This window comes from Bidens hawaiensis, unplaced genomic scaffold (genome assembly GCF_021521415.1).
Source record: "Bidens hawaiensis isolate Kalapana, Puna unplaced genomic scaffold, B.hawaiensis_p1.1 tig00010601_1, whole genome shotgun sequence".
Taxonomy (NCBI): Eukaryota; Viridiplantae; Streptophyta; class Magnoliopsida; order Asterales; family Asteraceae; genus Bidens; species Bidens hawaiensis.
This window is the reverse complement of record NW_027491814.1, coordinates 468209-482002: the sequence shown is the minus strand read 5'-3', so window position 1 is coordinate 482002 and position 13794 is coordinate 468209. Positions and strand designations below refer to the sequence as shown.

Below are 13794 nucleotides of genomic sequence, written 5' to 3'. Positions count from 1 at the left end.
CCCATCCGTAGGATTGGTAGTATTTTGAAAAGCTTTTCGGAGGACCAAATCGCCATCTTGAAACCTTCAAACTCTGATATTCTTGTTGTAGGACTTTGCTATCTTCTGTTGATAAGAAGTCATTCTGATCTTTGCCAAATCCTGGAGTTCTTCTACCGCATCTAGATCTTCAAGTAGACTTCGAGTGTTATCTTCGGGATTTTGATGAGTGACTCTGGCCGTCGGGATAACCATTTCTGTGGGGATAACTGTTTCAGTTCCAAATACTAATGAGAAAGGAGTCTGACCAGTAGCATTCTTTGAAGTGGTTCTATCTGCCCAAAGAACGAAAGGAAGTTCTTCGGCCCACTTTCCTTTTTTAGACCCCAACTTTTTCTTCAGATTATTGATGATGATTTTGTTGCTTGATTCAGCCTGTCCATTAGCCTGAGGGTGGACAAGTGTTGATGAGATCATCTTGATTCCCCAACTGGCACAGAAGTTGGTTGTTCTCTTGCCGATGAATTGCGAGCCATTGTCACACACTATCTCTGCCGGAATCCCAAATCTGGTCAGGATATTGCGCTTGATGAATGAGATGACTTCTTTTTCTCTGACTTGAACAAAGGCTTCCGCTTCGATCCACTTCGAGAAATAATCTGTCATAGCCAGCATAAAGAATTTTCCTCCTGGGGCTCTTGGTAATTTCCCCAGGATATCCATTCCCCACTTCATGAAAGGCCAAGGGGATATAATAGGATATAATGGTTTCGCTGGCTGGTGCAAAATGTTGCTATGTCTCTGGCATGCATCACATTTCTGAGAATAATTCATAGCATCCCTCTTCATCATTGGCCAGAAATACCCCGTCCTCAGAATTTTGGATAATAGTACTCTGCCCCCAGTGTGATTCCCACAATCTCCATCATGGATATCTTTAAGAACTTCTTGAGCTTCTACCTTCTCCAAGCACCTAAGATATGGTCCTGCAAGAGATTTTCTGTATAATATATCATTCATTATAGTATATGGGATTACCTTTGTACGAAAAGCTCTTGGGTTTTCATTCTTGGGGATAACTCCATCCTGAATATATTTTCTGATCGGGATAATCCAAGAATCTTCATTATCCTCGGGATTCGTGACTCCCATATCTCTACCATCTTTCGATATTTCATTGACACATTGTTCTTCTATTGCTGGGCTCAGGATATGTACGTTAGGGATCTTGACACCTTCTGGTATCCTGAAGGATGAATCTAAATATGCTAGGGCGTCTGCTTCAACATTCTCTTCCCTAGGTACCTGCGAAATATTAAACATTTCGAAACACTTTGCTAGTTTTTTAACTAGCTCTAGATATTTCATTAGTCTTTCTCCTCTAACAGTGTAAGAACCATTAAAATGATTAGTTAATAATAATGAATCAACATGTACTTGAATAAACCTGATTTTCATGTAGATTGCTAGTTGTAAACCTACTATCAAAGCTTCGTATGCTGCCTCATTATTTGTGGCTTGAAATCCGCAGGATATGGATTGAGGTATAATGTCCCCCTGTGGCGATTTCAGCAGAATCCTGAGACCTGTTCCTCTAACATTTGAAGCACCATCAGTGTATAAAGTCCACTTATCTTTGGTTTCTTCAAGTTGTTGGACTTTTAAATCTGCCTTTTCTTTAAGTTCGCTGGTGAAATCAGCCAAAAAGTCTACTAATGCCTGGGATTTGATAGCATTCCTAGGTTCATATGTTATATCATATGCACTTAGCTTTACTGCCCATTTTGCCATTCTACCCGACATTTCTAGTTTTCTCAAAACAGACTTAATATGATAATTAGTTTTAACACATATAGGGTGAGTTTCAAAATAATGTATAAGTTTAGTAGATGCCATAATAAGTGCTAAAATTAATTTCTCAAGATAAGAGTACCTGGTCTCAGCATCCAAAAGGCTTTTACTTACATAATATATGGGATGTTGTTAACCTTCGAGATCCTTGGCCAAAACTGCACTTATAGCATTATTCGATACAGCAAGATATAGAGATAGGGACTCACCTTCTTCGGGTTTTACCAATAGAGGAGCAGAAGAAAGATAAGCTTTTAAGGATGCCAAAGCCTCGTCATGCTTACCGGTCCACTCGAACCTTTTGTTTTTCCTCAGGATATCATAAAATTCTTTACATTTTTCTGAGGATTTGGATATGAATCTGTTGAGCACCGTTATCCTGCCGGTTAGCCTTTGAACATCCTTGACTGATTCTGGGGATTTCAGATTCAGGATAGCCTGTATCTGCTCCGGACTTGCCTCTATGCCCCTCTTGGTGACCATGTATCCCAAGAATTTGCCAGCCTTCACTCCGAAATGGCATTTTGAAGGATTTAGCTTCATGTTGTATTTTTCGAGGATATCGAATGCGGTCTTGAGATCTTGGAGGTGATTTTCAGCCTTCTTGGACTTTACCACCATATCATCAATATAGACCTCCATCGTGTCCCCCAGTTGCTCTTTGAACATCATGTTAACTAACCTCTGATAAGTTGCACCTGCATTTCTAAGTCCAAAGGGCATAGCAATATAACAATAAATACCTGTGGAGTCATGAAGGCCGTATCTTCTTGATCTGAGGGCTCCATCTGGATTTGCTGAAATCCTGAGGATGCGTCCATAAATGTCAGCATCTCGTGGCCGGCTATAGCATCTACCATTGAATCGATGTGTGGTAGAGGGAATGGATCTTTAGGACAAGCTTTATTCAAGTCTGTGAAATCTACACAAACTCTCCATTTGCCATTCTTTTTCTGTACAACCACCACATTTGCTAACCATCGGGGATATTGAACTTCCCTAATCATATTTTCCTTTAAGAGTCTTTCTATTTCTTGAATGATTATGTTTCTTTCAGGTGCAAACTTTCTTCTCTTTTGATGGATTGGCCTGAAAGAGTTATCAATTCCAAGTTTATGTGTTATAATATTTTTGGAAATACCTGTCATATCTTCATGTTTCCATGCAAATGTTGACAGCCTTGTCTTGAGGAACTCGAGTAGATTTGACTCAATATCCTCAGGAATACTCGTTCATATCAACACTTTGACTTCAGGATCCTCGGAATAAAGAGGTACTTCTTTAATTTCCTTTTCCCTGGCCTCCATTACGTCTCGTGCTGGCTTCTGTAATTGCTACGCCTGCTGGGGTTTGGCAGTACACTTCATGGAAGAGGTGTAGCAATTCTTCGCGTCTTGTTGGTCACTGATGATTTTGATAACTCCCCACGGACTTGGGAGTTTCACGCATTGGTGATAAGTAGAGGGTACCGCATCATGTCGTGTATCCAGGGCCTGCCTAATATAATATTGCAACAAGATAAACAGTCAATAACACAAAATATTTGCATTTTATTTACCCCTTCGACATATATTGGGAGCTTAATCTCTCCAATAGTGTTGTTAGTTTCTCCACTGAATCCAACCAATACTAAGGAACTGGGGACGATCTCATCCTCAGGATTATTCATCTTTTTCAGCAAGTCTAATTGAATAATGTTGACAGAGCTTCCGCCGTCTATGAGGATCCTGCGAACATAATGGTTAGCCACATATAAAGTTATTACCAAACTATCATGATGAGGATCTTGAACATCGACTCTGTCGCTTTCATCGAAGGATACAATCCTCTCTTCAGTGAGAATTGATGTCTTTGTTGGCCTGTCAGCCACTTCTAACTTTCTTTGGTCAACATATCTCTTTGCAGCAGAATAAGAGGTTCCACAGATGTCGGATCCTCCGGATATGAACATGATTGTCCTTGCATCCGTTGGTGGAGGAGTTGGCTTTTCAGGAATTTTCTCGGGATCTTGCTCTCTTCCCTTCTTCTTGCCAAGTAGCTCTTTCAGGTGGCCCTTGCTGAGAAGATAGCTGATCTCCCTTCTGAGTGCAATGCAATCATCAGTCAAGTGCCCAAAGTCTTCGTGGAAGGCACACCATTTTGATTTGTCTTTCCAGGCTCCTGGTCTCTCCGTATTCCTTGGCCACCTGGCTTTCTCACCTAAATCCTGCATAGCACACATTAGTCCACCAATATCTACAGAAAAACAATATTCAGAGATCTTAGGATATTCTTCATCATTCTCCTCATCTACTGCATTAATCTTGGGGTTATCAGGCTTGTGGTAAGGCTTTTCTCTATAAGATTTTCCCGGGGATTTGAATTTCCTGTTCGTCTGATCATACTTCGGGATATCGACCTTAGAGTTTTTCTTGTCGTCTTCTAGCCTGATAAACCTCAGAGCTCTGCTTCTTGCTTCATCTAATGACCTGCATGGAGTCATAACGAGATCATCATAGAAAGAGGAGCCCTTCTCTAACCCCAACTTGAGAGCTTCCACTATTGAAGCTGGGTTTAGATTCGGGATTTCAGCGACTTCTTACTAAACCTGGTAATAAAATCTCTCAAGGATTCCCCAGGATTCTGGGTAACCCTATAAAGATCACCTGTCATTTTCTCAAAGGTTCTACTGCAAGAAAACTGGTTATTAAACATGTTAACTAAATGAGAAAAAGAATTGACAGTGTTATAAGGAATACTCAGTAGCCATTTCATGGCTGCTCCGGTTAAGGTAGACCCAAACCCTTTGCAAAGACATGCTTCTTTGATTTCCATAGGGATTGGATTGATCTCCATGCGTTCTCTATATTGTGCGACGTGTTCCTCAGGATCCGTTGAGCCATCATACAGTTTCATATTTGGGGTTTGAAACCGTTTTGGGATCTGTAAGTTGCTAATTGATGGCACAAACCGGGATATCCTGTGACTATCGGTGGGAACTTCAGCTATGGGACGGATTACGCCTGGGACATTTGATATCATGTCCTTAAGTTTTTGTAATTCTCGGGCCAAACTCGAACTTATGCCTGCTTCCTACAAAAATCCTTGATTAGCATTAAATGGAATTGTATTGAAAGAGTTACCCTGATTGATATTCTGAGGAGCGGTCTGGGCGTTGTAGCTCGTATTCCCAAACATAGTATTTCCAGGGTCGGTAAGCGGAGCAGTTGGAGCATTGGCCTGCATTGGGATAAAGTCTCCCTGATGCACATAAGAGGATCCTGAGGGCTGCTGGGCTAATCCTGAAGATACCGCCTGCTGATAAGGACCATCCTGATTGAGCAATCCTGAGGATCCGGACTGCTGAAACAATCCTGAGGATCTTGACTGTTGAAACAATCCTGAGGATCCAGATTGTTGGAACAATCCTGAGGATCCTACATGTTGAAAAGGCCCAGCAGATGACGTATATGGGTATCCTTGAGATCCGGATAAGTGCAATCCCGTAGACCCTAAATGCTGGAAAGATGGGGGTCCAGAGTTGTATGCCGTGGTCAGCTCTGGATTCACCAATCCCGAGGATCCTGGAGGAGTGAAATCCAGAGATCTCGGGATTAGTGGTGTGAACTCTTCCGCCGGCTTCTTGGCTTTCTTGAAATCTTCCAATTCCCTCACGAGCATCTGGTTGGTCTTGTTCTGGCGATCCATCTGTTCTTGTAGCCGCCTGTACAGAGACAGAAGGTCGTTGTTGGACACCACGACGGGATCCTGGGGAGATGGCCTCGAACCTGAGAACACAGGAGTAGCAGGTTTCTTCCGAGCGTTGTCAGGCTTCTTCGGGATACCACCAGCAGGAGGGAGAGGCATAGGTGGCCTCGCTGTGGATTCTGAGGCTGCGGCAGAATATGAAACAATCTTGTGTTGCGAAGACATCTTGTGGATATTGAGAGTAGGGTTTAGTTTGAGAGTAGATAACGATCAAAGCACCGTTTGCCCCACGGTGGGCGCCAAATTGTTTCGGTCAAAAATTAGCAAACTAACTTTTGATCAAATTAGTGCATGAGGCGGGGTGCTTAATGGTAAAAAGATTGAACACGAGGATATGATTACGAGGGAAAAAACCCTTGATTATGATAATCTTCGTTTCGGTCAAGAGTTTACAACGTAATCTTTAGTCGAATCTCTTCGGTTAAAGATTATGAACTTAACTTTTGGTCGGATTACACTTGATTATTATGATCTCCGGCACAAAAACCCCCCGGACGGTGAAAACTATCACCGTCAATATTATTAATAACAAAATTGGTGAGTACAAAGGTCGGAGCTGATTAGTAATCGTGAGCTAAGTGATACAATGAGTTCTAGCAGCTAAACAAGTGAGTTGTGTGTGACCTATCGATATTATCAGCTCAATATATAATAAGAGATTTACAACTGATATCCCGATTATTCCGGAAACCCTAGACTATTTCTTCAACAAACCGTTGCTGCCCACGTTCTTTGTTGACGAAGTTCAAGTATCATTCCGTTGCAATCCACGTTCTTGTAAATATATTTACCACGTGCTCTTATCTGCAAAACAATCAGATAATATAGGACAATTGAATTAGTCAACGTACCTTCCTCAGAATAATAGCTTAAGTCAATATCCTTAAGTTAGGCTCAATTCCGAGGATAAAAATCCGCACCCAACAACAGTAAAACAAAATAATTATTTCAGATTCATCGGAATAAATGAATAAATAGATGTATCAAAGAAATAGAATTGGGTCCTACGTAAATTCCATATATGGATTAAGAACTACATATATTGAAGATAGAAGCTAATATAGTATACCAACTTTATTAGAAATAGTTTTATACACTACTATAACACTAACAGAGAGTATGATAAGTAAGAAATCAATTTCTTACTTATCATACTCTCGGATCTCATAGAATACCGCCGATTATAGCCCGTTGATTTCATTTAAGGCGCAAAACAAAAATAGAATACTTTTCATTTGATTTCTTCAACTATTGATAAGAATTCAGAAGTCAAGTTTTATTTAAAGTAATTAATCATTTTGACGGGCTGTTTTTACGTAAATTATAAGTAGAAAAGCAGTAGGAAATAATAGAGAAGACGGAAATATAGATTAGGTATCTCCGCGCATGTTAAGTTAATAAACACAACATTCATATAGTTTTCTGGTATTCAATATTATATTCAAGTAAATATTATATTCAAGTAAATTATAATTTCAATACCGTTATAGATTATAATATCTTTTTCCTTTGTTTTCATTATAGGATAACAAGATGATTAGAAATCCTTTACTTTTTTCAATCCAATCGCTCTTTTGATTTTGGAATTTTTTTTATCAATATACTGTTTCTTATACACATACTTCTCCATTATGGAATAGAGGATGGTAATATTTAGAATTCATTAAAATATCAAGAATACATTCCTAGGAGAAAGCCTTCCCGTATTGGGCACTAATATTTTTTTAACGTCTAATTAGATCGGGTAATCATTCAAATTAAGAACGGAAGCTCGTTGCTTTTTCTTTCCCTATAATCAAAATGAAATTAATTGAAGCCATGGGGCCCTATCCATTTATTAACTATTTTCATTAACTTATAACTTATAAACTTTTTGAATAGTTAAGAAGGGGTATAAGGTGTTTGGCAAATCATAAGGCCTTATGGATTTTAACTTTTGGACAAGACAAAATAAAGGGGTTTTGAAAAGTTAGGAATGTGTAACTTATTAACTTAATGGGTTTGAATTATCTATTACACCCCTCTAACCCTCAAAACCAATTACACTCATTTTAAAAAAGATTGTCCTTTTTAGTCAATTTGGTTTCCCCCAACACATAAACTAATCTAAACATTTTTTTAAAAACTTCGTTTAAAAAATTCATAAGTCTATAAATTCTTTTAGCAAAAAAATCATTTTTCAAATCTTAAACATACCCTAAATGGCATCTATCTGACCAGTGACCGTCAGTCAGTATCACGTACTGCAGTTAGCTAGGTCTTGGCTGTTTGCTTTTTTCCTTCCGATGTCTGGTATTCAGATGTTGATGGAGAAGTTGAATCAGCTAATCAACTACAACCACATTCCATTCATCAACAACAATAACAATAACCTTGATGGAGAAATTATAATTATAGCTGAAAGGCCTCAATTCCAGCTTCTATATGACGACCTCGCCTCCATCACTCAAGCCAGCTGAAGAGGCGGAGTATTTCTGTCCGGTGCTCACATCAGGAATATTAGACAGCGCACTGAGGACTTTAAACCATCCCTTAATAGACGTTAGGAGATCCTTCAAGTCCGTCCAGGTGGAACTCACGAGTATGAGAATTGATAGCATGATGAAGGCGGACGAAGAAACAACACTAAATCACTCTCCTCCTAGTCCTCCTCCTGCTGCTGCTCTAAATTCACGTAACAAATTATCATCTTATCAAAATGATATTGTGGTGGGGCTTGACCGTGATATCCAACTCATAAGAGACAAACTTGTTGCTGATTATCCAAAGAAGCTAGATGTTGTCTCTATTGTGGGTATGGGCGGAATCGGCAAGACCACCCTCGCCACCAAGGTATTCAATGATGCTTATGTTAAGCATCATTTCCATGTCCGCGTATGGGTCACCGTGTCTCAAACTTATGATAAGCGATCTGTGTTAATTCAGATTCTGGCATCCGTTGCTGTTAAAGAAGGCCTTGAAAAGGCTGGTGACTCTCGACTTCGTGAAATGGTGCACAAAAGCCTAATGGGCAGGAGGTATCTGATCGTCATTGATGATATCTGGGACATAGAGTCATGGGATAACCTCAAATTGGTTTTCCCCCATGACAACACGGGAAGTCGAATTCTAATCACTAGTCGTTTCACTGAAGTAGCTAAGCATGCAAAGTCAGATGGACTCATTCATCATGTGGGATATTTAAACCAAGAAAGAAGCTGGGAGCTGTTGTGCCAGAAGGTGTTCCATGGCAATGAGTGCCCTGAATGGTCAATTAAACCCGGAATGCAAATAGTAGAGAATTGTAAAGGACTACCACTTGTCGTGGTTGTCATTGCAGGAGTTTTAGCAAAAGAAGCATGGAGTGAAAAGTTTTGGACGGAAATTGCTTACACGACAAGTTCATACATTGTTGGTGAGGGAAATGGTTGTCTTGAAACGTTAGGTTTAAGTTACAATCATCTTCCTCTTCGCTTGCGAGAGTGTTTTCTTTATCTTGGTAGCTTCCCTGAAGACTAAGAGTTTGAAGTAGAAAGGTTGATATGGTTATGGGTGGCTGAGGGGTTTATTGAAGAAGATGGAAATAGAAGCTTGGAGGATATTGCTGATCGTTACCTGATGGATCTAATTGACAGAAATATTGTAATTGTGGCACGCAGTAGCAGGTCTAATGGAGGTGTCAAAGCTTGTAAAGTGCATGATCTTGTTAGGGAGCTATGCCTGAAAAAAGCCAGGGAAGAACAATTCATCCTTGAAACAGATAGGCTAATATTGTCCTCTAATGCTGTCACACCACCTTATAAGCCAGTCCGTGAGTTCCTTAGTTCCAAACGTCCATACTTATGTCATCTGTCTACCCAAAACGTTCGATCGATATTGTGGTTCGGGCCTGAAAAATTTGTGAATTATAATTTTGCAAGGTATGTTGGTTCCTTTGCGCTACTTAGGGTGTTAGATATACAAAATCGTGATATGAGTGATTTTCCCGACAGCCTGGATTTGCTAGCTCACTTGAGGTATCTTGCAACTTGGATAAGATCAGTTGGTTTTCCATCTGCAATCTGCAAATTCTGGAACCTTCAAACTCTCATCTATAAATCAGTCGGTCTCGGTGTTTTACCGAGTAACATATCAGATCTGGTAAACTTGAGGCATTTCCATAGCTTGAATTGCACTTTGATATTGGTTCCATTAAAAACCCAATGAATTTGCAAACTCTTTCATGTGTGAGGTTGGAAGATGAGGCGTGTAGTATTCAAAAGTATTTTCCATGCCTTAAGAAACTTTCATGCATTACTAAAAGCTATAAGCAAAATGACTTCAAATCTTTGACCTACCTTGAAAGGCTCACTTTGTGGAGTTTTCCTCTGCACAGAAAGAATTGGATTACACTCCCGGCAACACTGAAATCACTTACACTAAAAGGGTGTGGTCTACCTTGGAGTGATATGCCAATCATTCACTCGTTACCTAATCTCCAAGTTCTAAAACTCAAAAACAATGCCTTGGGGAAGCTGCTGGAACACAGATGGCCCGGAGTTTCCACAGCTAAAATTCTTGAGACTTGAGTGGTTATTTGTCAAACAGTGGGAAGTCTATAGTCAAAGCTTTCCGTGTCTCAAAACAATTAGAAATTTTGAACTGCGGCGATCTTGAAGAGATCCCCCTTGAAATTGGGGACATACCAACGCTTGAGCTTATTAAAATCAAGAAATGTAGGTGCTCTGTTGATGAATCTACTAGAAGAATTCAACAAGAGCAACAAGATATGGGAAACTACGACCTGCATATTGACATCATCCCATCTGTTCTATTGAAAGATTAAAAAATCAATCCAATTGGTGTTGATTGTGCACTTAGTTTGGCTGCAGCTGCTAATTTTGGTCTTGTTTCTTTCTGAAAACATTTTGGGGTAATATTTAATGCTGTTTTTTAACTTGTATTATTAACGCACATTATATTGTGAATTATTCAAAAAATCTGTTACTGATAGAGATAAATGTTAAATTGATAATATTCTGATGTAATTTAGCTGTGAATTAACTGCTATAATAGTCTTAATAAATGATAAGTTCATAGTTTGGTTCCTTACGTCATATTTGTGAACAATGAGTTGGTCAAGTTTATTACAGAATACGTGTAGTTCTTAGAGTTACATCCATGTAATTTTAATGAATTTAATAATGTTTCAATAATAAAAATAATAAAAAATAAACAAAGATGATCAGTTTTCTCAATCTTGATGATGATTGCACACAAGTGCTTAAGCCATTACCAATAAGAGATTAAAAGTACTATACACTTTTTTTGCTGCTTTATACTTTTATGCTATTTTATTTGTTGTAGTTTACTTATCAGAGATACAACATAAACAGAATTGATACATTCGTAAGTAGGTAAGCTTGTCAAAAATAACTGTTAACCGATTAAACCAAGTGGCTCGTTTATGTTTCGGGTAAATCGGGTTTTGGGTAGGGAATATCGGGTTTTGGCAAGACTGCAATGCAACTGTGTGTCAAACAAACACCCAAGGATGTAATATACTTTATCGCCCTACAGGGGATAAAGTTGGTATATAATGTGAATATCTTATATGGCAGTATGCCACAGGGAACATCATAAGATGGATCAATATATATAGATGGTGTCACCGATGGATTGTGCATGTTTGATAACAGTGCAAATGGGGTGGTAGATGGGAGCACTGTTAATCTTAAGTTGTTGGATATGCAGGTGGATTATTTAATCTTAGGTTGTTGGACACTCCTATACTCTGCATGATCATAATGAGGTAAGCCTCTTTTACTTTACTATGGTCAAACAAAGCACTAAGCTAAAGAAAGCAAAAACTAAGAAATACATGTTAATGGAGTACTTGGAGATTTCGCATCTTTTGCTGCTGCTGAGAATAAGGAAGATGAAGCTATCAAAGATGAGTTATGAAGAGATGATCATGGCGCGTATCTGATATTCATGTTTGTTAGAAACACATAATTCAGGCATATAGACAATAGAGCATTCGGTTGAATGCTCACTGTAACTTTAAGAATGTCCCCCCCCCCTCCCTTTGGCAATTTTGCAGTAAAACTCTGGAGGATGTTACCCAGAATATGTAATAAGATCATGCTTTTATGAAATGAATGCTATTCATTCAAAAATTTAGGTCCAAATCTTAGTCTACTGAAAAGAAAAACTACAAAAAAAAAATCTGGATTTTGTACTTTTAACCCTAATCTTAGCAGGCCTTCACAGATGCTAAATCATGTGAGAGTAATGACTGATGAGCCTTTCTTGTTTCTATGTAATATGATTTGGAAAATTACATGATATCATATAAAAGAATGAAAACCCAGTATGCATCTTGTGTTATGGTATAAGCATAATTAGAAGAGAAACAAAACAAAATATATCAATTGGTAGTTACATAATATACTAAAATATATGATGATATTATCCAACAGAAATAAGTGAAGACCGAAAGACTTGTAACGACCATCATCCAGGCTTGCCAAGGAGTTTGAAGAACATGATTAAAGCTTTTAACAAAGTGAAACATGGTGTAAAAGAAGAGCAAATAACCAAATTAATATAAATAAAACCAGAACAACTTCATCTTTCTATTAATATATCTGCAAGGTAACTGTAAACCTCAAGAAGACATGTACACTTTCTATCCTAAAATACATCAGCAATGTTTTGTAAGCCCCAAGTAGCCAAAAAGCTAAATGAATATTACTGACCTACTAGTGCTTGCAGATCAGGCCATTCGTTGACCGAACAACCAGATTCCTGTATTCATATCATTGTTTGTGTGCTTATATATAAATAAAATAAACCGAACATCTTCATTGTTTGTGTGTTTTTATATTCACATCGTTTTTTATTTGCTCTTGGTACATAGATGACCGCTTCAAAGTTGTAAAACAATCAATAATATACATGATTGTCAAAAAGAGGATGATGAGACCATGATAACCTTTTTAACAGCAAAACAAAGAATTGAGTAAAAAAGAACTGTTTGCATAATACCTATTAAGTCTCAGTTTCTGCTACCAATAATCTCCACATGAGCAAACACCTCCTTGACAATGATGATAATGAATCGGATCTCTTATAACAATATTCTGACTCTCCTTTGTTAAAGCCATTAAACCATACACAATTGCCACTATGATACAGCAATGGATCTTCCATTTGCTCCCCTTCAACATCATGCAGCACGAAACTCGTATCTGGAACATAACCCACTTCCCTTAACCTCTGAGCATATTGGACCAGTTTTCGTGTGATCTCATCTATATTCGGATGCGAATCACCCCTCAACACAAATTAATGCATGAATCTGTTTATCAACTTCAATCCAACTACACCCCGGTTCTTTCCTCACATTGTTACCCTTCATCATCTTCCTCACATGTTCAGCATCTTCCCACCTGTTACTATTCACGTAAATAATTGATAACAGGATATAAGTTCCTGCATCATCCAGGTCAAGATCTAGCACCTGTTTAGCAGCATATGCAGCTAGATCCATATAGCGGTGAATCGTACACGCGCCAAGCAAAGTCCTCCATGTCACCACGTCCGGTTCAGGCTCCATGTTGTGTATTAACTCAACTGCCTCGTTAAGCTTCCCGGCTCGTCCAAGTAAGTCAACCATGCAACCATAGTGCTCTCTACCCGGTTTAATGCCATAAACTTTTTCCATTGATTGAAAGTATGATTTCCCTTTATCTACAAATCCCGCGTGACTACAACCAAACAGCACCCCGAGTATTGTTATGTAGTTAGGTTTGGTCCCAGAGGTTTTCATTACCTCAGACATCTGTATAACCTTTTTGGGCTAGACCAATTATCATGGTGCTATACGAGATCACGTCTTTGTTCACCGTTAATCAGTTACAAAACTTCAACTTAATCTCTATGCAGGTATGAACATATGCTTTGGGAGGATAAAAAACATGTCTTCCAAACTCGAATTTTAGCATCTAGCGATGTATTAGATAAGAATTAGTTGCCTTGATGTGAGAAACTCGACTTACGCCTTGTTCTTGAGTTTTGTTAATCAAGGAAAAAAAAGGAAAGGAGAGGAAATGATAAGAAAGCGAAGGAAAGGAAATTTTACTAAAATGGGGATGAAGGAAAAACTATTTACTAAAATGGAGAATTCTAAAACTATTTATCAAAATAGGGTTTTCTTTATTATCTTTACTTTGAACAATATTTATAATCCGTTTC

The 13794-nt window shown here is 38.6% G+C and overlaps 2 pseudogenes across 1 annotated transcript in view; one reads left to right on the top strand and one right to left on the bottom strand.

Moving 5' to 3' along the window:
• Nucleotides 1–10544, top strand: part of LOC143535786 (putative late blight resistance protein homolog R1A-10) — a 141979-nt pseudogene extending 131435 nt beyond the window's left edge. Inside the window, exon 2 of the transcript XR_013135770.1 lies at nt 8350–10544. The product of XR_013135770.1 is annotated as a putative late blight resistance protein homolog R1A-10 (transcript). The remainder of the gene's footprint in view (nt 1–8349) is intronic.
• A 2324-nt stretch (nt 10545–12868) lies between these two features.
• Nucleotides 12869–13381, bottom strand: LOC143535779 (pentatricopeptide repeat-containing protein At2g03880, mitochondrial pseudogene; annotated as a pseudogene).
• Nucleotides 13382–13794: the final 413 nt, after the last annotated feature.